Source organism: Convolutriloba macropyga, chromosome 3 (genome assembly GCF_964194025.1).
Source record: "Convolutriloba macropyga chromosome 3, txConMacr16.3, whole genome shotgun sequence".
NCBI lineage: Eukaryota > Metazoa > Xenacoelomorpha > Acoela > Convolutidae > Convolutriloba > Convolutriloba macropyga.
In genome coordinates, this window is record NC_134470.1 from 74,642,765 (window position 1) to 74,667,067 (window position 24,303).

The 24,303-nt window shown below is 33.4% G+C and overlaps 1 protein-coding gene, 1 long non-coding RNA gene and 1 pseudogene across 2 annotated transcripts in view; 2 read left to right on the plus strand and 1 right to left on the minus strand.

The window, feature by feature from the left end:
• The window catches only part of LOC142336460 (uncharacterized), a 537,002-nt gene that overhangs the window by 310,011 nt on the left and 202,688 nt on the right, over positions 1–24,303 (plus strand). The gene's annotated exons all lie outside the window — the stretch shown is intronic.
• The window catches only part of LOC142336738 (acetylcholine receptor subunit beta-like 2), a 46,239-nt pseudogene that overhangs the window by 21,045 nt on the left and 891 nt on the right, over positions 1–24,303 (plus strand).
• LOC142336450 (uncharacterized) lies at positions 19,372–24,303 on the minus strand. Its single transcript, XR_012758905.1, has 2 exons — positions 24,169–24,303; positions 19,372–20,237 (listed from the first exon to the last, which is right to left on the minus strand). It is a non-coding gene; the product is annotated as an uncharacterized LOC142336450 (long non-coding RNA).

Sequence of the window (24,303 nt, forward strand, 5' to 3'; positions counted from 1 at the left end):
GTATCTATTTTTGGCATTAATTTTATCTCTACTAATCAAATGAGCCCATTTAAACGCACACTTTTGGGCATGCAGTGATTTTAATTTTTATTTTTTGAGCACGCAAAAGAGATTTGAAGTTTTTTTTAATATAGCATACACCACCAGGACCAAATTTTTAGGACGTCCCGAAGAAAATGACAACTTATGGGCAAACAAAGAACTATTTAAGTTTTTTACTATATTTTCAATACTTGCGTTTCAAATGAAACTGCCATTGTAAACTTTGAACTGTAAATGTTTGTGGACTGCCATTGATGGATTGCGTCTCTGAAAATCTGCTTCAGAGTTTATTATTTTTGAGATTTTTTTAAAGTGAGAGACGTAAAAACCAGTATATAGAGACGAAAAATTAAAAGATACCTATAAACCTGTAAATCGATAGATCAAAGTGTTGAGTCAAAACAAATAGACCTGCGGAACAGTATAAAGACGTAAAAATTATTCACGGAATGGCGGGGTTTTTCAGAACAAATCACGGACGTCTGAAACCAACGACGAATTTTTATTTCAAAACAGTGATGCTTGAATACAAAAAAGCCTGAAAAACCATGAATAATAGTAGGGCGACTATCAAGATTATCAGTTGATGGTAATTTTAATTTCCATTATCTTACCGAGGTTTTTTTTTCAGGTATTAATTAATTTGTCAAATTTTCCGAAGAATTCCAGAAAGATTTGGGTGATGTCAATCCCATTTCACGACCAACAACCGACAACAAAAATAAAAAATAAATTTGAGCCCCATATGGTATTTTATTAACCTGTAAACCAATTTTGATCACTTAATTGCTATCGATTAATAAACCACGTTTACATCTGTAAAGACGCGCATTAAATTAGGCTTAATTGCAGACTAAAGATACATTTAGTGCGAAAATTAGATATATTCAGCCCGGAATCGAGTCAGACTGAGTGCGAAAAATAGATACATAAATAGAGCAGATTCGTGATACGTAGCGCGCGAAAAATAGGTTACACTACTTCTATCTCAATTTCGCGGCTAAAATTTGAACACATTTGCGAACACGGGTTGCGCAATTCCTTCATTTGCCTGTTTTCACTAAAGTATCTGTTTTTTTGCAATATTGTTACATTTTCGATGCATTATCATAGGAAAAACGAACAAGAGATACACAGATCGGTCGAATTTGCCCGTGATGATTTGAGTAAAACTCTACGGCGTTATGATTGCCATCTTAGGGTATCGATAGTTTAAAGCGTCGGATCTGATTAGCTAACCATTATTTAGCGTTATTTATCAAGTTCAGGAAGGAACTGAAAATAGGACGATCATATTGATTTTTTTAGTATAAAATGTTGTTGCAATGTCGCTGAAGCGTCAAAGAGTCGTTGAGGTTTCACATCAGCTTCTTTTTTTTACAAAAATTGGTGGCCTGATAATTAATTTCTGCGCTTGGATAGAATTGCATTTTTCACATTTGATCAATTGCATGTTTTCAGAGAATTCAAGGAGGTATACCGGTTGACAAAAATGTTATTCTGCGTATATTTTGTTTACTTTGTTTTCTCTCAAACTATGTAGCCAAATGTAAGTGATATATTTTAGCGATAGAATCACGTCTATTTAACATAGTATTTTTTGCATGGATTAAGTGGTCGGACCCATATATCAGTGAAGCTATCGCCACAGATTTTTCAAATAATTCCTCTTGAGAAGCAAATTTACCTATCAGAATACAGTAACGTCTCTGGGGAATGAAATTACAAAACCGAGAAATTAATAAAAATACATTAATGCTGAATTATGACTTATAACTTATTAACGTAATACGTATTTCAGAACAAATCACGGACGTCTGAAACCAACGACGAATTTTTATTTCAAAACAGTGATGCTTGAATACAAAAAAGCCTGAAAAACCATGAATAATAGTAGGGCGACTATCAAGATTATCAGTTGATGGTAATTTTAATTTCCATTATCTTACCGAGGTTTTTTTTCAGGTATTAATTAATTTGTCAAATTTTCCGAAGAATTCCAGAAAGATTTGGGTGATGTCAATCCCATTTCACGACCAACAACCGACAACAAAAATAAAAAATAAATTTGAGCCCCATATGGTATTTTATTAACCTGTAAACCAATTTTGATCACTTAATTGCTATCGATTAATAAACCACGTTTACATCTGTAAAGACGCGCATTAAATTAGGCTTAATTGCAGACTAAAGATACATTTAGTGCGAAAATTAGATATATTCAGCCCGGAATCGAGTCAGACTGAGTGCGAAAAATAGATACATAAATAGAGCAGATTCGTGATACGTAGCGCGCGAAAAATAGGTTACACTACTTCTATCTCAATTTCGCGGCTAAAATTTGAACACATTTGCGAACACGGGTTGCGCAATTCCTTCATTTGCCTGTTTTCACTAAAGTATCTGTTTTTTTGCAATATTGTTACATTTTCGATGCATTATCATAGGAAAAACGAACAAGAGATACACAGATCGGTCGAATTTGCCCGTGATGATTTGAGTAAAACTCTACGGCGTTATGATTGCCATCTTAGGGTATCGATAGTTTAAAGCGTCGGATCTGATTAGCTAACCATTATTTAGCGTTATTTATCAAGTTCAGGAAGGAACTGAAAATAGGACGATCATATTGATTTTTTTAGTATAAAATGTTGTTGCAATGTCGCTGAAGCGTCAAAGAGTCGTTGAGGTTTCACATCAGCTTCTTTTTTTTACAAAAATTGGTGGCCTGATAATTAATTTCTGCGCTTGGATAGAATTGCATTTTTCACATTTGATCAATTGCATGTTTTCAGAGAATTCAAGGAGGTATACCGGTTGACAAAAATGTTATTCTGCGTATATTTTGTTTACTTTGTTTTCTCTCAAACTATGTAGCCAAATGTAAGTGATATATTTTAGCGATAGAATCACGTCTATTTAACATAGTATTTTTTGCATGGATTAAGTGGTCGGACCCATATATCAGTGAAGCTATCGCCACAGATTTTTCAAATAATTCCTCTTGAGAAGCAAATTTACCTATCAGAATACAGTAACGTCTCTGGGGAATGAAATTACAAAACCGAGAAATTAATAAAAATACATTAATGCTGAATTATGACTTATAACTTATTAACGTAATACGTATTTAGCTGTTCTAGGTTCAAAACTTTGTAAGTTAGTTTTAGTTGTTTTTATGTTCTTTATATGTTCATGTTTTGATCTTGAAAGTGTCAATTTTGTGTCATTGTTACTACTGACGAAGGCCATAACGAATATTAAGATCAAACTTACGCCATAATCAAAGATCACTCACTCAGTTTAAGGTGCCATATCCAAGCTTCCTCTGATCAGACCATTTGAGTTGCACACAGGGGATATAGTGGAACCCTAAGTACAGGTCGGACTTGGTGAGGTGGACCCAAAGTACAGGTCGAATTTGGTCTCTGGTCAGAATTTTATGCAACCATTGACCACAATATCGTGCGACCCCATCCACTTCAACCTACCGGGTCTTGAAGTGGATAGGGTCGCACGACATTGTGCTCAATGGTTGCATAAAGGTCTGATCAGAGACCAAATTCGGGACATAGTTTGATCACAAGTCTCACAAAAGTCTGATCAAGAGTCAACTGCTGGACTTGGTCTGGCCAAAAGTTGCTTGGGATCTTAGACAAAAGTTGCACAACAGTATGGACAAGAGTCACAGGAAGATCTGATCACAGTCCAAAATCTGGATATAGTGTGCTCATAAAATGCACTAAAGCTGATTACAGAGCAATAAGTGACCGTTCTGATTTGGTCTAGGTTTTTAATGCCACCGTTTTGGCTGAGTCAAAGCCAAGATTTAAGGCGTTTCAAAACAAACAATGGTAATGTTTTTGTACAAAACCCAACATTCGCAAGATGTACTTATTTATTAGAACTAAAGATCAGCACTATAAGTTTTTTGAGCACATTGTATTGGAACTTCAAGAAACTTGATTGCGTATTATACATTGATCCAATCACAGGTTCAGGTCTGAAATAAGGTCTGATTAGAGGGGTTAAGTGGGTAGCACTAATGTTTCACAAAAAGTTGGGTCGTACTAAAGTCTGATTGTAAGTTCCTTTAGTCCCGTATTGTTGGACCAGAGACAAATAAGGTAGCACAAAGATCGCAATAATAATTGGATCGAACGAAGGTCTGATTAGAGGTCATTTCCGTCCGGCAAGGTCTAATTAGAGAGAAGACAAACACCTCAAAGAGTCTGGTAAAAAGTCACTTGTATCTGTCACCACAAGCTGCGGTTTAGTATTGCTTAGTGCGGCCGGTACAATTTTAGTTCCATAGTCGATCCAACAAACCATAATTAAACTGATAATTGTGAATTGTTATTTGTCAGACTTTGTTTTATTGTTGGGTCTGACCATTTATTGTAGTAGCATTCAAGCTGACTTATGCACAATTTTATTAGAAGCTTCAAATTTTAGTTTCACTCAAACTAATGTTTATAAAATATAACTTTAAAAGCTTCAAAGTTAAAATAACAGAGGTTCACTTCTTATTATCCCCTATTTACAAGAGCATGACTCGATATTGACAAAATTGTGACAGAAATCAATTTGGGTTTTTGAAAAGAAAATTTTCGAATGACACAGTTATATCGTTGACAGAATCAGTGAACAGTTTGCTAGAAGAAAATGAAACTATTGTTATTATATTCTTGGATTTAGTCAAAGCTTTTAACTCAATATCTCACAGAATTTTTCTCGAAAAAATTACAAAATATGGGTTTAGTACAGAATCAATTGCAATACTAGAATTGTTCTTGCCTAACAGAAAACAATGCGTAAAGAACGGCATTGAATATTCGAACTGGGTGACAATTAATCACAGAGTTACTCAAAGAACAGTTCTCGGATCTTAAATTTTCATAATCTATATCAACAATTTCCAAGAAAAAATGAAAAAAGAGAGGACGTTTTACAGTTTGCAGACGACACATGCATTATTTGTCATTCCAAATTCGATGAAAATCTCTTATGTTAAATTAACAGTGTATTTAAAAATACTGACAGTTATATCAGGCAAAATATGCTAACTTTAAACCGAGATAAAACAGAATTTGCGGTTTTTTCAAAAAATGGTGAATCAAAAATTGAACAATTGCATTATAATGGAATTTTCATAGAGCCAAAAACAAGTTGTCGATATTTAGGATTGATAACAATCTGAATTTTGACATACAGCTAAACAAAACGTTAACAAAAATGGCAAATGCTATTAGGTCAAATTACTTAGTAAGACATCTTCTACCAATAAAAGCAAGAATCGGTCTTTTTAAATCACTTGTTTTGTCCCATCTCAATTTCAGAGCAATTTTTTTCCAATCATTGTCAGCTATGTCACTTCAGAGAGTTAATAGACAAATAAACTTCCTAAATTTTTTGACCTCCTCACACAATATAATGAAAGCAGTCGAGAAACCAAATACTCCTCATTCAGAATTTTTGGAAAGTACAAATTAACCAAAAACTCCAGAACCGTCCAGTTTTTTCCGAAGAATAAGTGCGAATCCAAATGGAGTGACAGGTCACTGATCAGAAATATTTCTAGGAAGTGGAATAATTTACCTTTTGAAATCCCAAAAGGAAAAAGTAAAAATAAATTTGAGGAAAAGCTAAGCAGCGAAATGGTCAAACTGCATGAACGTGTTCCAATAGAGAGACAAGTACGAAGCTTTAGGAATTTTTTCTACTGAAGTTTAAAGAACTAATTATTCATATATTTACGAGGCGATTTTAAAAATGTAAATATTTAACCAAACGTTTTTGTTATGGCTATAACTTTAAATTCACATTTTTGAAGATTATACCAAAGTAGAAAGCTTCGAAGCTGCACGGAAGTTTCTTCTATATACAGAGGACTATTACTGTTCAAAAAGTACAATTACTCGGAACTAGCAGTTTTTTAACTCACATGCGTTGAAGATTTGAGTTGCAGATTATAGCCTTTGAATAACAGTGACAGTAAGCAAAACTCGATCTCATCTACTTCGAAGTCAGAAAAAATGGTCACATTTATTCACCATGCCTTTTTTTGAGCAAACATAGACAGTACCGACGAGATGTTGTCCACGCTCAACGTCACTGTTATCCACACCACCACTGGTTTTAATGGATAGAGTATCTAATTTTGAAAAAAAAGTTATTAATTTGACAGAGATGGAGAAAAGCCTTATTGGTGATAAATTGCAGAAACATCCATCGTAACAAGTACTTGGGTATTAAAAAGTCTATTAGCTTTTCTCAACTGTCATATCACAGCTCACAAGAACAATTATTCCTCTGTATTGGGCGACATGTAAATTTTAAATTCATCCGAGCAAAGTTTTTTTGGCTAATTGTTGAGTTAGTGAGGATTTAAATTGTATCTGTGAGTACGATTGACTAGTTGCATTCTGATTTTCATCACTTTTGTTCACGGTCAAGGAATTGTTGTTTTACCTTGGCAAACACAGACGCAAAGTGAAAATTTTTGACAGGCTGTTGCCGCAGTTCGGCCCCACGTACTCAATAGGCCCCACGTGGCCTCACATTTTCAAAATGGACAGTTCGTACCGTAATATTAGAGGAGATTGACTCAAATAATGGCCGTTGCCTTTAATTATAACCTAATTAAATAGAAAAATTATAACCTAATTAAATAGGAAAAAAAATACTCTTAACGATTTTTTATCATATGGAAAACATCTAGAAACTAAAGAACTTCAAACTCCCCTTTATTTGATTGAGCCAACTGAATTTGATTTTATAGCTCCCCTCTAATAATTATGGGTGAGTCTATTTTTTTCCAATTCATGCGGGCATTAATGCTGGCATAATAATGCCTTGGGCCCCCTTCAATTGCATGGAATATTGGAATCTGGTAACGTCAGCCTTTGCTCTTTAGGCGCGCGTAAACAGCATTGCAATGGATCATTACTACAGAAATAATTATACATATTAAGAAATGTGAGGTAAAGTAATCTTAAAACAATTGCGGCTATTTCTTGTTCAGATGTAAGTTACAATAATTTTCCTTTTTTTGGGATCTGGTTAGAATTTATCTTTAACTTAATAAGGAAAGTTTACCTGAAGTTTTGTCATAACATTTGTCTGTACAAAAATGTAAAAAAAAATTTACACCCACGGGGTTATTAACCAATCTAGTTTAATGTAACAAAAAGAGATCTGGCTTTTAAGGGATTTTGTTAAAATGAGTTTCATAGTTACACTATATGATTGTAATGTTGATGATATAATTTCAGTCTATATCTGAGGGTGTGAACTTGATAGAGCATCCTGAATGGAGTCTGGTTAGCACAAAGCCAGACAAAAAGTGGATCCCAGTATTCGATCACGTGACCAACCAAGTGCGCGACAAACACGGCATCTACTTTGAGGTACCACTTTGGACAAAAATCTTTAAAAAAACCATCTGACAATCACTTTTTCAGCAGTCAAAAAACATTTTCTAAACAAATGATGATTGTTGACAATATTTCAGATTCATTTGAGTTCAAAAAAAGCTTTGCTTTCGACAATAGCTGAACAAACAATCCATTACTCTGAAAGAATTGCGTTATTAAGGATGTGTTGCCATTTTTCTGGACTTTAAGAAAAGAATCCCTTCAGTCAATATGAGTAAATAGTGAAATCAAATCAACGACGTTAATCACTAATTCTAGTGAAGTCTTTAATCTTAGTGAGAGTGCAAGTCACTAATCCTAGTGAGAGTGCAATTCCTCAAGTGAATGTTTTAAGACTAGGGTTCTAAACGTGTGCGAACGTTTGTGGCAGTGCGTGAAATTAAATCAAATTTTCTATATGTTTTGAATTGTCCGTCAAATTTTTCACGATGCCTCTTTCTGCGCAAGCATTAACAACAGTGATAAGATTTTGTCTCTTGTCCACACCCTGCGCCGCATCTGTCCACGCGTCAATGTTGTCCAAGGTTGCAGTATCTAATAAATAAGATCTAAAAACTTAGTGCTATTTAAACCGGAATGAACGAAAAAAGTATTTGGCGATGACTTATATACTTGCAATGTTATTCGTGGATCAAGCAGACAATTAGCAATTATTTTTTTTAAAATTGGGATGCGAGTGACTAATAATAAAGTTTGAGCAAAAAAATTGAGGTTGACTTCAAGTTCAAAATTGTGGACAATTTTTTTAACTTAAACATGAGTAATGTAATTCATGGTTTGTCTGTCAATAATGTCCACGATTAACCAATTTCATAGTGAAATAAAAAGTGAACCGAAGAAAACATTGGCGAAGTGAGTGGTGTGGTCTCTGTTGCACAAAAAATGCCAAAAAAGCTTCAGAAACTGCTAAATGTACTTTTGATTCGTAATGATTGAAGAATCAGAGTTAAAGTATTGGCGTTACATTGCAAGCATTAATTTTGCTCAAAAAATTTTTGTTTTTTTGCTTTTTTCCTTTCCATATCTAAACAAACCATATCATTCAATATTGTGATCCCCATGTAAAGAAAAGCATTTTTTCCCTTAAAGATCGGATTAGACAAAGTTAGATATCGATAAAAATTCATAGTGACCAATGACATAAGTATTGATACCATTAAAAAAATTGTATTTCTGTAAGTTTTTTTATTAATTTTTAAAATCTGTTGTTATCAATATTTTAGAAAAGTGCCAATTTTATTGAATCTACCTCTAAAAACAATCAACTTTCCTCTTTTTTTTACTATTTTGGCACCACCTTATAGTCATGTTCTAATATATAATTTTTCAATAAAGAAAATTTATGAAAATCAGTGGTTTCACCTGTTTATTATTAACTTTAATCTTATTAACATTCATAATATACATCTTTATCACCCAAGCAAAACAGATTAGGAGCGACTTTTGCCTCCAAACCTTTTCTAGTGGGATGTTTCTAGTTGATCCTGAGATCTATCATTCGAAATAAACAAAAGCGTTCTAATTACAATAAAAGGTGCTGTGATAACAAAAAAAGTATTTTGAACCTTCCTATTGTTAAAAACGAAAATCAAAACGAAATCTACAAAACCTTCTTAAGTTTAAAACCAACGAAAACGTTAAAAGCAATCTAAACGTAGGTTGTGAGGTTTCAGTTGGACAAAGACGAAAAAATTGGACAAAAACGACCATTTCTCACAACATTTTATTCCCTTTCTGTCGCTTTGTTTAACACGGGGCGAGGTCTTAGTCAACAAATGTCAAGTCCTTACTACGTTTTAGTGGCATTTTATTTACTTTTTGACAATATGACGAAACATATCTTCCAATGGTTAATTTGTAATAAATTAAAACGTAAGAAAGAAGAACTAAAAAAAGGCTAGGAATGAAAAACTGGGGAAGAGTTGAATGATCTTTTGAGGGAACCTATTCTTGTATAGAAATTACCATCACCCTTCACAAGACGCGTTCACAGAATCACGACCAGCTTTCGCTCGCTCTACAAACTATGGAGTAAGTTTGTGCAAATAACCAATTCGCTTATTTTTAAGGTGGATTTTGTACGCAAGCCCAGATTCTACGTCATCATCATCGTTATCCCGACAATCCTGATAAGTCTGGTGTCGATGTTCGTGTTCCTGTTACCAAATAGCTCAAGTGAGAAGATAACCTTCAGCATGTCAGTGATGCTCTCGTTCTACATCAACTTGTTAACTGTGGCCAATAACATCCCAAACACAAGCAAACACTACCCTTACATTGGGTACTATTACCTCACCTGTATATTCCTGATTGCGTCATCACTCTTTCAGGTAGGAGTCCCTTTTTGTGATCGAAATTGAGTGGCAATTTTGAGTCCTATTTTACAACTAATGCATAGGTAGTCTCGGCATTAGTTTAGTTGAGATTTCTTATTCAACATGTTTTGCCCCCCCCCCAGCCTCGCCCAGTTGCAAATGTGTTTGTTATTTATATAGTACATTAATTTATGAATGAATGAATAGAGATTTGTTTTTGACTTTCAATTAAACACAAATTAGTAAATTGTTCTTTAACCATATGTAAAGAGTATTTTATATATTTTCTTTTATTTTCCGTGTTGATAAACTTGATATATCGATGAGAAGGTTATCAGATTTCTACTACTAGACGTGATCATGTAAAACCTGTACTTGAAAAAAGTTCTAAGGTTTCCAAAAATACGTCTAAGTGTAAAATACGGATATGACTAGTGATCAAATGATCGCAATAATTTTGGAATAATAAAATAATTGATTTTAAAATTCAATATACAACTTCATTGTTTTCATTGACACTGTCGCCTATTAATCATATTGTGCAGAGAAAACTTAAAAGAAAACTCCATAAACGCTCATCAGAAACCGTCATTTTATAAAAAACAAGGAGGCTCGGTAATGCGCGTACGCACATAATGTTCCGACCCCGCTCATCCACACTTTTGACTAAATTGGCTACCAAATGATGAACACATAGAAAATTTTCAAAAACATTCATGTCGTACAAAAGACCACTAGTGCAATACAATAAGGCCACGCTAGAGGGCCAATAGAACTTGCTGTTAATAGGACTACTGGAAAATACATAATGAAAAATCAAATAACAAACATTAATTACGACCAAAACTTGATGTCAATACTTTAAAAAATCATAACAAAACCAACCTCGCGTCAGATAAAAACCAAACAAAACAAAACTAATGCTGTTCTCAATTCGATTGGGAAACGGGTCGACAAAAAAAGCAAAAAGCTCCGAAGTTCAGAAAATCGTTTCTATGTTTGAAAACAATTGATTTAAAAATTATTTGAAATCATTAGATATTAACTGAAATCAATAAAACTTCATTTATATCTCCGTAGGAAGCAATTGAGACCGGACATTATCCAGTTTACGTCATTCAACTACAAAAAGATGGACAAATACAGGCAAAATTAATCTTTGCGTAAAAATGGCAGTGAAGCCGTTAAAACCAAACTGTCACTAAGAGCAATAAAAATTTTCATTTCCGCAATGGTTTAGAACTAATGGGACCTACCATTAACCTTATAATAAAAAAAAGCTTTAAATGTACAAATTTATAAAAAATCTCGAAGATGTTATGAAATTTAGTAGTAACAGAAATAACAATTGGTTGAAACTAAAATCGTAATTTAAAAAAAAATGAAAAAAAACGGGCTGTGACCTGTCTTTACAGAAACTAAGCTGAAAATCCCACAAAAACAATTTAAAAAAAAATGGCGAAGCTCAAGAACTCAAATACGTTTTTGGAAACAATTTTTTAACAATACAGACATCAGAAACAACAATACAGACATCAGATTTCAACAAAAAGAGATCCTTTACGATGCAACACCTCAGAAACCCAATTGGGCCGATCATTAATGAGACTAAGACACAAGACTACAAAATAACAAATACAGGCAGAAGCCGAAACTTCACAAAAAAATTTTCGACACCACAGTGTTCAAGGCACTATATAAATAGGATGCTATCTTCAAGAGCTGTAAATCATCACTTGGTTTCCATCTGAAAATTAATGGCGGTTTTCTTATAAAAGGACTACATAGAAATGATAACCAAAACAAACCCAAAAATTGAACATAAGAGAAATCTCGAAGTTCTTTTTATGAAACTAAATGTTCCAAGCAATCAGTCAAAACATATAACCAACCAACAAAATAAAATTTGATTTAACAAAAGTAATCGAGACTTTTTATTAGTGAGATTGAGTTAAGTGGTGACAAAAATCAAAGCAGAAAGGAAACAGTTGAAATAAATCTTTTTTTCTTAAAAAAAAATTAACTTGAAATTCATCAAAATATAGCTATTTACTGAAAGATTTAAATAGTTTGTTTTTCGTCTTGTGGATGTTGTTATAAGCAATTGAGATCTATCTTTACCAGTTATTTGTTGTACAACAACCAAAGGAACATACGAAATTTAAAAAAAAATCACTAAATTTTGCTAGAGGACTGTGACTCAGACCAAAATATCACTTCACAAACACATTTTCGACACCACAGTTTTCAAGGCACTATGTTAATCAGATGTTATCTTCCAGAGCTGTAAATCATCACTTGGATTCCATCTGAATATTAATGGGGGTTTTCTTACAAAAGGACTACATAGAAATGATAACAAAAACAAACCCAAAAATTGAACATAAGAGAAATCTCGAAGTATTTTTTATGAAACTAAATGGTCCAAGCAATCAGTCAAAACATATAACCGAAAAAAAATTGATTTAGCAAAAGTAATTGAGAGTTCTGATTAGTGAGATTGAGCTAAGTGGTGACAATAATCAAAGCAAAAAGGAAGCAGTGGAAATAAATCTTTTTTTTCTTACAAAAAAAATTAACTTGAAAGTCATTAAAACATATAGCTATTTACTGAGAAATTTAAATGGTTTCCTTTTCGTCTTGGGGATGTTGTTATAAGCAATTGAGATCGATCTTTATCAGGTATATGTTGTACAACAACCAAACGGAAGACAAACAAAAGAAATTTAAAAAATCATTAAATTTTGCTAGAGAACTGTCTCAGCCCAGAAGCGCAAACTATTCAAGAAAAACAATTAACACGTTCGGAAACCCCTTTTTCAACCCTGTTCACTCTCCTAACTATGTATTCCGTCAGGTGGACCAGTCAATATTGTGATAACTCGATAACGAAACAACATGAGCTCATAAAATCTGCAATTATGCTCAAAAATAAAAAAAATTAAAATTCGTAGTGTCAGAAAGAATACATTAGTTAAATATATAACCGTCACAAAAAATTTTTCATTAGCCAACATGAAATGTGGTTTGATTTGTTTTTACTGAGACTACGCCCGAAGCTGAGAGAAATAATAGAAAATAGTGGCAAAGATCAAAAATCCGCGGACATTTTTTCAAAACAAATAAATTAAGTCAGTCATCAGACCTTAGATAACAACCGAAAGCATAGTCTGGTTCACCTAAAAACCCCACAAAGCCAGTTTCATCATTGATTGAGGTGACGTATTCGTTGGTTTAAAAATTTTTTTACCGTAACGATCTATGGTGAGATCAATATCAACCCTGATATTGCTGGGTGGCTACAAAAACACTCAATTGTTCGAATGGTTGCGAAATGGATCAGTTTTAAACAAAATTTTTCAGTAAATCAAAAAATAAAAAATGGATTTCGTTTAAATATCGAGATAAAATTTGCAAAAATATGGCACAATTAATATCAGAAGACTCTAAAAGCCAGCGGGAGCACAGATAGCTCTCTTTTTAAGCTTACGATGGATTTTGGTTGCATTTTTAAGGTTTAAGGTGTCTACATCCAGTAAATTCAGAGAAAGTGGGCTAAAAAGGCATATTTAGCATAAGATTTAGCCAAAAAACTCAGATCGATCAATTCAGCAAGCCTCCTCTGTTTTTTAAGATCAGATTAAAAACACTACCGATAACAATTTCAGCATATTTTATCAAATTTAACGAAAATTTGTTCAAAATACAGAAAATGTCAATAAAAAACAACGGAATATCGTCTTCTATTCACTAAACTTCCTCGATAACTCCCGTTAAAAACCAAAAATAAAAAAAAACTTTTCAATTCCATATTCTTCGCTGGACCGGCGTTCCAATGATACCACTTACAACTCTCTACCAATGATTATATCGATCGGCAAAAAATTGTCTGAACAAAAAAAAACCAGTTGAGTATATAGTTCCTCTCCCCACTAAAAGGTGTCGGAACAATAAAGTAGCCAATTCTGTGTTTAAGTCGAGCTAAACTAAACCTCTACGAATACCTTTAAAAAAACACGTTTTTCATTTGATTCAGAAATCTTTTTCCAGTAGGAATAAGAAGATTTACACACCTCGACAAAACAGACCGTTTTCATTTACCGTGACTTGGTATCTAACAGCACATTTACTGAGAAAAACTCAAACAAACAAAAAAGAACCAGAAACAAAGACGGAAAAACCTAAACAAAAATATGAGATGAGAACAAATAAAAACGAAAATCGCTTAAAAGAGATGAGCATGCAAAATACATTTAGTGACGGAAAAAAAAGTTTGTCAAAAAAAGGCAAAAAGTAACAAAAATAAGAAATCAATAAAAACGAACAAAAAAATCATGAAAAAAAATAAGTAAGTTAAAAGGTAAAGAACTAAGCATAAAGATAGTTAAGGGATTGAAAAATATTTCCAAAACTTTCCACTTTTGTTGAAACAAAGTTTGTGCAGATTTTTCAAAAAAAATTGACATTCTGTTCATCGATGTTTTATCAAGCAACTTTCAAAAAGAATAACGCAAACCTCAAACAAGTCTGAAAAATGCACTCTAAGCATTCAAAAATAATGGCGCATTTAATTGACGGAAAAAATAAAACAACAATTCATGTCACAGTCAATCAATTAATAGAAAAGACACATATATTGCACTGATTGTTATCTTAACTTTTGATTCCCCGGAACAAAAGGTGGAGAAACATTTGTTTGTTGTCTTTATAGACTCAAAAGACCTTAATATCACTGTCACAAAAATGCAAATTTTACTATTTCAGGAGATATAAACAATTACACTAAGTCAAATGAGCAATTACCAACAAAGTCTAAAATCGTTTAAAGACAGATGAAATTCAAGGTATAATTTGAAGCAAGGCCGAATTTCTCTCAGCGCAATCACAAGAAAAAAAATACGCGTGTAAGACAAAGGCTCACTGTGTTAATTGGGCACGTTCAAATGCACTGGTTAAATCTTATGCTTTAATACCGTTCTGGTAGTTTTAACATAAGGACAAAATTTTGGTATATTTTGGGTATTTTTGTCACATTGTAGATTTTGGCATTGGGTATTTGTACCTGACAGCAAGACCTCCAATTACTCTATATAGTATAACGCTGGGAAAGTTGAATAGCTATCATAAACGCTGATTGCCGCGCTGACGGTTTTTTTTCATAAAACTTTTAGAGAAGTTGAGATAATTTTAAGAATAACTCACATCGAACTTTAAGGACTGAAAAAAAATTCGTTCTAGACTTTTTGTCGTAACTTGGTCTAAAGAAAAGATTGACCTGATACTTCTAGTGAATAAAGGTTGACCGAGAACTGTTTAGATCTTTTCAAAGCTTTGATAATTAAAGCGTTTTGTTCTACGAAGGAACTTGTAAGAAACATTTGTTAGAAAAGCAAATATGCTTAAAAATACTTTGATAAAAATTGAGTCATCACCAAATTGGCCAATAGTGTTCTCTTTTTTTCATATAATAGAAAGAAAGGTGTGGAGATCTTTTCTCAATTTTTTTGTACAAAAATTTGCTACAGATTTTCTAAGCATTTCAGATTCATAACTGGTGCCTTATTCTAGTCATATTGAAGCATTAAATTTAACAACTAGCAGCAAAACCGGACTAATCAGAAGTTTCGTATTGCTTTTAAAATGAGTCAAAAAACTGATTTCTGAGATGTTTCGTTGACATCCGACATCCAAACTGATCCAAATATCAGTAATGGTAACATGTAACAGACCAGAAAAATTGGTATTGGCCAGACAAAAAGTGCAACCAAAATTTTTTTCATACAATTGAGTTGGGTCGCACCGTACCCCTTGTCTGCGACCTAATGCTGTCTGTTCATTACCTCTCTTGGGTTGCGGACCTCATCCTGGATGAGTATAGAAAAGGAGGAGTCTGGACTACAAGAATAAACGATTTCAGAGTCGGGTGTTATGTCGTATCACTCATTGGATAATCGAGTTATTGTTTCAAGTTGACAGTTTCGTTTTTTTGTTTCATTATTGGACTCAATAACGTAAAACTATGAATTAGAAAACGTTAAAATTAAGTCATCGCAGCAAATGGCGATAAACGTTTCTGGACAGATTTGTTGTGTGCGTGCTTGTGTGTGTGTTTATGTGTGGTTGTGTGCGTGTGTGTGTAAGTGTGTGTGTGTGTGTGTGAGTGAGTGTGTGTTGTGTGTGTTTGTGTGTGTGAGAGCGTGTGTGTGTGTTGTGTGTTGTGTGTAATTGTGAGTGTGTGTGTGAGAGAGAGAGTGTGTTGTGTGTTTTGTGTGTGTGTGTGTGATTGTGTTGTGTGTGGTTTATGTGAGTGTGTGTGAGTGTGTTTGAGAGAGAGAGAGTGTGTTGTGTGTTGGGTGTGTGTGTTGTGTGTTGTGCTTGTGTGTGTTTGTAATTGTGTGTGTGTGTGAGTGTGTAAGTGTGTGTGTGTGTGTGTGTGTGTGTGTGTGTGTGTGTGTGTGTGTGTAATTGCGTGTGTGAATGTGTGTGTGCGTAAGTGTGTGTTTAAGTGTGTGTGTGTTCGGACGAATTTTTCGAATGCCAGAACAAAAGTAATTGGTTTAAACTTACAAATATTGACCGAATTAACCTTCTCGGAAGCGGATGCTACTTAATTTTTTAATGTCTTCGTTGAGAATATAAGAGGGAGTTTTCGCAGATTGTATTGTTGTGTGTCACTAATTAGATTGGAACGTACCGTATAGTACAGCAAAAAGTATTGCTGTTCAAAAGAATAATTGATCTTTGCCGTTTGTCCCCCCGTCAGCTTTATGAATGCATTTTATTTGCACCCCTTCCTCCCATGACTAACATACCATAATTATTCTGACCCCTCTTGAGAGGGGAGGAACTATAAACTCAAACGGTATTTTTTTTGTTCCGAGCGAGATATTCATTGCACAGAGTTTTGAGTGGTATCATTAAAAAGCCCCTACAGCGTAGAATATGGAATAAAAAGATTTTTCCTAATTTCGTATTTTACAGGGAGTTATCGAGGCTTTGAAGTTTTGTGAATAATAGAGTGATTTTCGTTGTTTTAATTAACATTTTCCGGAACTTCGCTTAAATTTTCGTCAATTTTGCTAACAATTGTCAAAAATTGTTAACAATAGTACTGTTCTTTCTACAGACAAAAAATTATTGTTGAGTATTTTAATCTAAATTTCCTGGCCAACAATTTTGGCTAAATATTTAAAATTCAGCATTTTCTTCAAAAATTGCCCGAAATAAGCTTTTTTTAGTCAATTTTTATTCAAATTGACGGAAGTACACATCCCAAAAACAACAAACACAGTCTTTGTAAACTACACAGAAAGCTGGTATTGATTTTAGACTACCTCCACTTCCATTAAGAGTAGTCTAAAATCAAATTTTGCCATTTTTGCTAACTTTACTCTATGATTATCATATACGCAGTTTTTTTTTGATTTTTTTAACCAACAAATTATCTAGATCTAAAGCCTTTGAAACAATTGAGTGTTCTAATAGACAAACAACAATAGCAGGGCTGGCTTTGGTCCAATGTTGGATGGTTACAATCGAAAAAAAAATTCCGTTTGTAATCAGTCGGTCTTTTTTAAAAAAAATATCGAGCTTTCTATTATGTTAATTAAAGAACAGAACAGTTCGCATCAATGCTCACTGTTTATAGGTCCAAATTGCTTCCTATACGGTTCCAAATAATGTATCTATTTTATTTACTCGAAAGAGTTTGGACGTTTTGACTTTTAAAAATGTTTCCTTTTTAAACTAACAATGGCTTATTGAATTTTGCCACTAACCTTCCCTTAATTTGGTCAATTTGTAGCTTAGTGTTAGCAAAGAAAGAATACACCTTTTCACCCTTCCTTCAATTGACTTAGACTTTTTGTGGAAGTTTTACGCTTTAAGTTATGTTTTTCTCGCTCTGATACTACTAGATTTCTTTTCATTTTTTATATTTTTAAGAATTGGCCACTTTTTCACTTTTTTTCGTTTTGTCATCTTATCACATTACTGACAGTTCACAAATTACATTATGGGCGTTCAAAGTTGGCTACAATTGAACATTTAATAGTCTTGAAAGGCATTGATTAAGGTTTTCACGGCTTCGACGCCCCTTTCTCGAAGAATTTAATTGAAATTTTTGCAAATGTTTTCAACTTTTGTTTTTACTTTGTCTTTTTAGTGGAATGAAATTACCGGTGTAATGACAGATCTTTTGGCATTTTGATAAGGAACAAATGAGCTTTTATTCCGATTTGAGTTTCTAGCTGATGGCTTTCAGGACTATGAAAACAATTGTTTTCAACAATAAAGAAAAAACTCATTTTGAAGTTGTTTAAATTCTGTTTTTCTTTTATATCTATTTGTTACCTTGTATCGTTTATTAGAGGTCACAAATGACATAATTATTGTAAAGTAAATGTGCAAGAGTACAAAACCTATTGTTTAAAGAATTCATCAAGTATTTACTGGCTTCGACACGGGTTTTTTCGCATGAAAAGTAAGCTAATTTTTTATTTTTGTCTTTGTTTGACGTTCTTTTGGTAGACCTAAGACCTATTCGGAATGATTACCGGTCACAAATGTTTCTTTTGGACAAATAGATGAACTTTTTTTCATTTCATTTTGTAACTGTTAGCTTTCATGAATTTGAAAGTATTTGTTTTCGGAAAAAAAATTAAAATGAATAATAAACATTGAACTTTTTCTCCTTTGTGGTCTACTTGTTTTGTAAATTCTCATTAATGAAAAGGCTTCTATTACATTTTGGCTTTCGAGGAAGGCTCAGTTGGACAAATTTGTGAGGGACCAAATATTGCTTTACGGCTTCGACAGCCATTTCTCGCATTTTTTGTTGTTATTATTTGATGTTCTTTTTGCAACCGCATAAAAAAATTGATTAATGACAGGTCTTAATACCCTCATGTGGAAGCGTATGTGATCATGAACATATTGGATGTTTCCAATTGCCATCTAATGTTTTTCCTTACAGTGAAATTAATTGTTTTCAAAAATATAAGCTATTTTTTTATCTTTGATGATTTTGTGTTTTTTTTGTCTAATTGTTACCGAGCCTTTCTATAAAGTGGTTCCATATCTTTTCAAGTGAAACAAAACTGAAACTAAACAATTTTTTTGTTCAGTGACAGTTTTACCCGACGCTATTTTGAATTTTGAGCTTGTTAGTATGTTTATTTTTAATGGACAATGTTTTGAATGTAATTAGTGTTTGTTGTTATTGTTGTTTGATTTTGTTGATCGTCTTGACTTGCTTTCTTAATATTGACTTATCTCATCATTCTAATATGGCATTTTCTCCACTGAGTTATTTGCGTTGGAGATGATCTTTGTTTATACACATTTTTTGAAAACTACTTTGGGGTTTTCTATCTGATCCTCATTTGGTAGACATTTATGCCAAAAAAGCGGATGAGCGGGAGCAGAACTTTATGTGCGAACGCACATTACCGAGCCTCCTTGATTTATATAACGAAATACTAAGGTAAACGACACGTGTTGTGTAGCTGGATGTAACGGGAGGGGGGGCAAAAACTGAACAGATCCACTGATTGTAAGAAATCGGGCAGGATATGGCATACTAAAGGCAAGAAAAATTGAACTGAGAAATACGATTTCTTCAGGAAACATAAACTCTAATATATAATTTTGAACAACAATAGTTTATGGAAAGTTTGGTGGTGGGGGGATGCGATAAACTGTTATGTACTATTTACCCTCCTGATCAGCAATAACTTGGGTTTAAACTCCCCAACAATTTTTTTCTGTTCCTGAGTTTGTGATCTGGGTAGGTTAGAACGACTCCGTCCGCTACTTCCTGAAGTTGATTTTCAACCACAAAAATGAGAAAAGGCGCTGTTTTGGCAAACACTGAATGATTGAAAAGGTTTATATCGCTTGCCTGGAATAAATAATATCCACTAAAGAATTTTTCCACCTCCATTAAATGACTGTTTCCCTTTTCAAGGTCGCTCATTAAATAAACAACGTCACTTTCTTGTTCAATGCCGAATGTTTTAAACTTTTCGATCAATTTTTTTGGTGGCAAATTTTTCAGTGTGCAATTTCGGTCCCTTCCTCGTAAATGGATTACAACGAATCGTTTAATTTCCTCAGTTTTGCGCTGTTTAAAAATTGCTATTTCAGCGGACCGCCGAGTGCAGAAATCTTTAACGTAATTGCCTGTTTCTGTAATGAACATAGAAAAAGGTCTGTGCTTTGATACTAGAGTTGAATTTGTCGCGTCTGGGCTGCGTAGAACTTGTAGTTGGGCCGATTTAATCATGTATATGCGATAATAATTTTTCAATTTTTCAGCTAAGTTGTTTCCAAATGGCCCGTACCCTATGCTGACAAGGCTTTTGATCTGCTGGGATGAGTCGCATTTGTTTGACAGTCGCATTGCAGGTACGACACGAAGCCGACATAACTGTTTTTTGTTTGCCTGAAACAGTGAAAGATGGTTTGTTTTTAGATTTTCTGCTATGACCGCTGCATAAACTGTGTTGTCCATAGAACCCGCCGATTCTGTTAAAAGTGTGAACACTTTACTTCGGAAGCTGTCTGAAAAAAATTACGATCGAAAGTACGTGACCCTGCCTGTTTTCTTTGAGAACTACTACTTTGATCGAGAACTGCGAAGCCTGAATGCTCAGCAAAAATTTAGATGTGACTTCTGCTGAGTCACGTAATCTTCTTTATCGAGTCTACGTTATAAAAACCAAACAAGGAGGCTCGTTATTGTGAATTTTTACATGGAGTTCCGACCTACATTTTTGACCAGCTGATCTACGTTTTTGACTTAATTGTCAATCAAATGAAGAAATAACCAAAAATAGATGTTTGAGTTCTAAAAAATTGTTTCACAGCCAAACAACTGTAAGAAATACATAACGTAACGCCTTATTATATAGCTCAAGAGATGTGCCATTAAAAAGACTACGAGAAAAAAAAACAAAAAGAATCAGCAGAACTAAAAATTTTACGACAACTGATCAATATCTAAAAGTAAAAGCACCTAGTAAACAACGTCAAAATGCAATCAGATAAAACCTTAACTGCACAATTTTTTTAAAATTTAAACTATAAAGCAGATTGAAATTTTACTTAATGAGACTAGGTTACAAGTAAAAAATAAAAACCTTGAGGCGAAATTCAAAAAGCTGTCAACATTTTTTAAACCAAATAATTACAAACGTCTGAAAAATCATTAGCTTTTAACAAAATAGTTCTCCATGGACTCACTGAAAATGCATTACGAATCTGATAGAACCTGTCTTTGGTTAGAAACCACCTGCGAAAACAAAATATTGAAGCCATTGAAATCATTAGCTATTATCTGACTATTGTTTTTTAATTCAATTGTTTTTAATGTTAACTGAGCTAAAATTAAACTGCTCGATTAAATAAGTTCAATAGCGCCTAAGGTGATAATAATTGGGATCTGCTATAACGCGAATGCGGTAAAGGAGAATAAATACACAACTATTGACAACACTGGGACCTCTCATTGATTAGTTTAAGTTAAAAATTGACAAAAAGAACAACAAAAACTATACCAAGTTTGATGGGACCTCTCATTGATGAGATTAAGTTAAAAGTTGACGAAAAGAACAACAAAAACTATGCCAAAAAACTATATAAATAACGAAAAAACCCGAAAAAAATATGTTTAAAAAAATAATATTATAAACTTTAAGACTATTCGCTATAAACTGAGTGCTTAGAGTTATAACTTTCATTCAATCCTCAATTATAAGCTTATGAGACCTCTGAGCATTTTACAACTACATAAAGAATAGAAAAAAGCAAATTCTAAAAAAAAATACGAAAACATTTTCGAAGCCATTAAAAAATTAACTTTACAGAACAATCGTTTCTATTTTCAACAAAATGAAGCTTCTTTTTTAAACTATAAGACTTCAAAATATCAACAAATTGTAAAAAAAATATTTTAAAAGAACGAAATCTTTGAGAAAACCCGTAGTAGCAACGACATTAAATTCGATAGCTTTCAACGGAAGTCATTAAATACAATATGCTATGCCTAGATGGTAAGATATTGTTGTCGTTGACCAAACTTCAATAAAAAACATTAAGATAAATTTTATGACTATGAAAACAATGTCAAATACAGGCAAAAACCAAAAAGTCATTAGAAAAGTGCTAGAAGAAAGTGTCGAACTCATTGAATCCAAATGTTTTTCTCTGTAAACTATACTCATGATTCTTTTGACGTCTTTTTTGGCCAATTGAGACTATGGAAATTAGAATAATGTGATAAGATTCGAAGGGGAAAAATTATGAACAAAAATCAAAAAACTTAAAAAATTATGAAAACTCATCGCATCGAAGTCATTAAGCCAATAAATGAAGTTGAAACAGCTAATCAGATCAACTTTGGCTGTAGTAGAAAAAACGGGGATTCTGTCATTACTGAGATTGACTTAAAATTCGCAAAAAAAATCTTGAAAAATTATTTTTAAAGACAAAACAGCCATTAGCTGTTCACTCAAAGCACTAGACAGGCTCACTTACCGCTCATTTGGAAGACTATTGCGCGTTAAATCAACGTGTTCACGGTATAGGACTTAAAAAACTCAAAACAAAACTTCAGAGAAATTGAGAAATTCATTGAAATTAGGAACACTCAGAGTCAAAACCAAAAGAAAAACGACCGGTTCCTTGAAAGCTAATTTTCTGTTCATTTGGCATCATTGGACTGCAAGTGAGGTTTATCAGTAAATGAACCTCAATGTGAGAAGTGACTATTCTCTTAGTAACTTAAGAAACAATTTTATTAAAAAACAGCTTTCAAATTGAAATCTTTTTGATAGTAAATTTCCCTTTGAGACCATAACTACTCTTTTTAATCGCCTTTAGTCTTTAGGAACATCAAATTGATGCATTTTATAGCGTGAAAGGTAATTTTGAACTGTGGTTTTTATAGAAAAATGCTAATTCGAAAAAAACGGTAAAATTGAACCACATATCCCGTGTTCACTTGAAAATTCAAACCTCGATAACTCCTCAAAAAAAATGAAATTCAAAAAAATCTTTTTAATCTCGAATTCAACACTGACTGTTGTCCGATAAAAAACGAGCTTTTATTGATACCATGCACATTTCTCTACGATGAATATATCGATAAGCTAAAATTGTCCGATAAAAAACCCATTTGAGTATATGATTCCTCCCCCCACAAGTGGGATCGGAACATTTAGTACAGTACCATAAGTTTAAACGCAGGCGGTTGTTATTTTCACAGTCAGTGTTTATTTTTTTGTCATTTCATAACGTAAATTGCGTGTTTTAAACAAGGTTACGTGATTTTGAAGAAGTCACTTTACAACTCTCCTGCAATCACAACCTATTAAAAACAATTAATCATAATAGTCATTGCTAACTTTTGCGTTGTTTTCTACACATTTGCTTGAATATTTCTCGACTGACTGGCATCGTTCGCCATTTTCACTGAATTTCCGAGAAGTAATAAAAAATTTCCTTCAACAGCAAAAACGAAATATTTTGGAATTTAACTAATCAGAAAGCTAGAAAAATTTTGCACAAGTAAGCTGCAAAACATAACCGCTTTATGTTAGTTTGCCGGGCACATAATATACATGCACATAATGAGAAATCAAGATTTGGTTGTGCAACTGAAATGTCCAGTCATTAAGAGGACCAGTCAACATGCTTTCGTTCAAGTCCTTTTCCCAATTTTATGGCAAAAACTAAATATTTGTAGTAAATTAAAACAACGAGAATCAAATTTTATAAGCGGCAACGTGTTAGCAGACAAAAAGTAATGGTTTTTTAGAGTATAAACTTTTTCGCAACAAAAATCAAATCGGAAACAACAACAACTAGTGTAAAGAAAACAAAGGTTATCAATAATCGAAGAGTGAGCTGTTCCTTCTTTTTTGTCCAAAATTAAAATGCTAACAAATTAAGTTTGAGACTCCTAGAGTTTTTAATGCCCCCAACTACAGTTTCATGTTGTTACACAGAAAGGTGCGTAAAAACATGGCTATAAACCGGGGGTTGAAAACAAAATAAATCCCAGTTTTCGAATATTTTATGGTTGCGTAGAGAACTGAGTTGAGTACTGAACTGAGTGTTAAGTTGGTTTTTCAGCTGAAGGTCGAACCGAGCGTTTTTTTTACTGTACAACATAACAACACACCATTTGTAACTGGGGAGGGGCATAAAACTGGGGGGGGGGGGGTTGGGGTAGAGCGGAACAAACAAAATCCAAAATCAAAAATTCATAAGGCCCCAAATAAAGGCAAAAAATAGCTGAGAAAAAAATCTGAATTATTTCAAAAAACTGGAAAACGCTTCGATAAGCAAGAGTTTGCACAGCACTTAAATACCTTATCGAACTTTTCGTATATGAATTGTTGTGTGTCCAGCAGATTATCCCAGGTCCATCCATGGAAAAATTTACCCAATGAAGCGTTGAGGAGCACTTTGTTTTTGTTATGAATGTGCTTGGCAGTTATCATAGG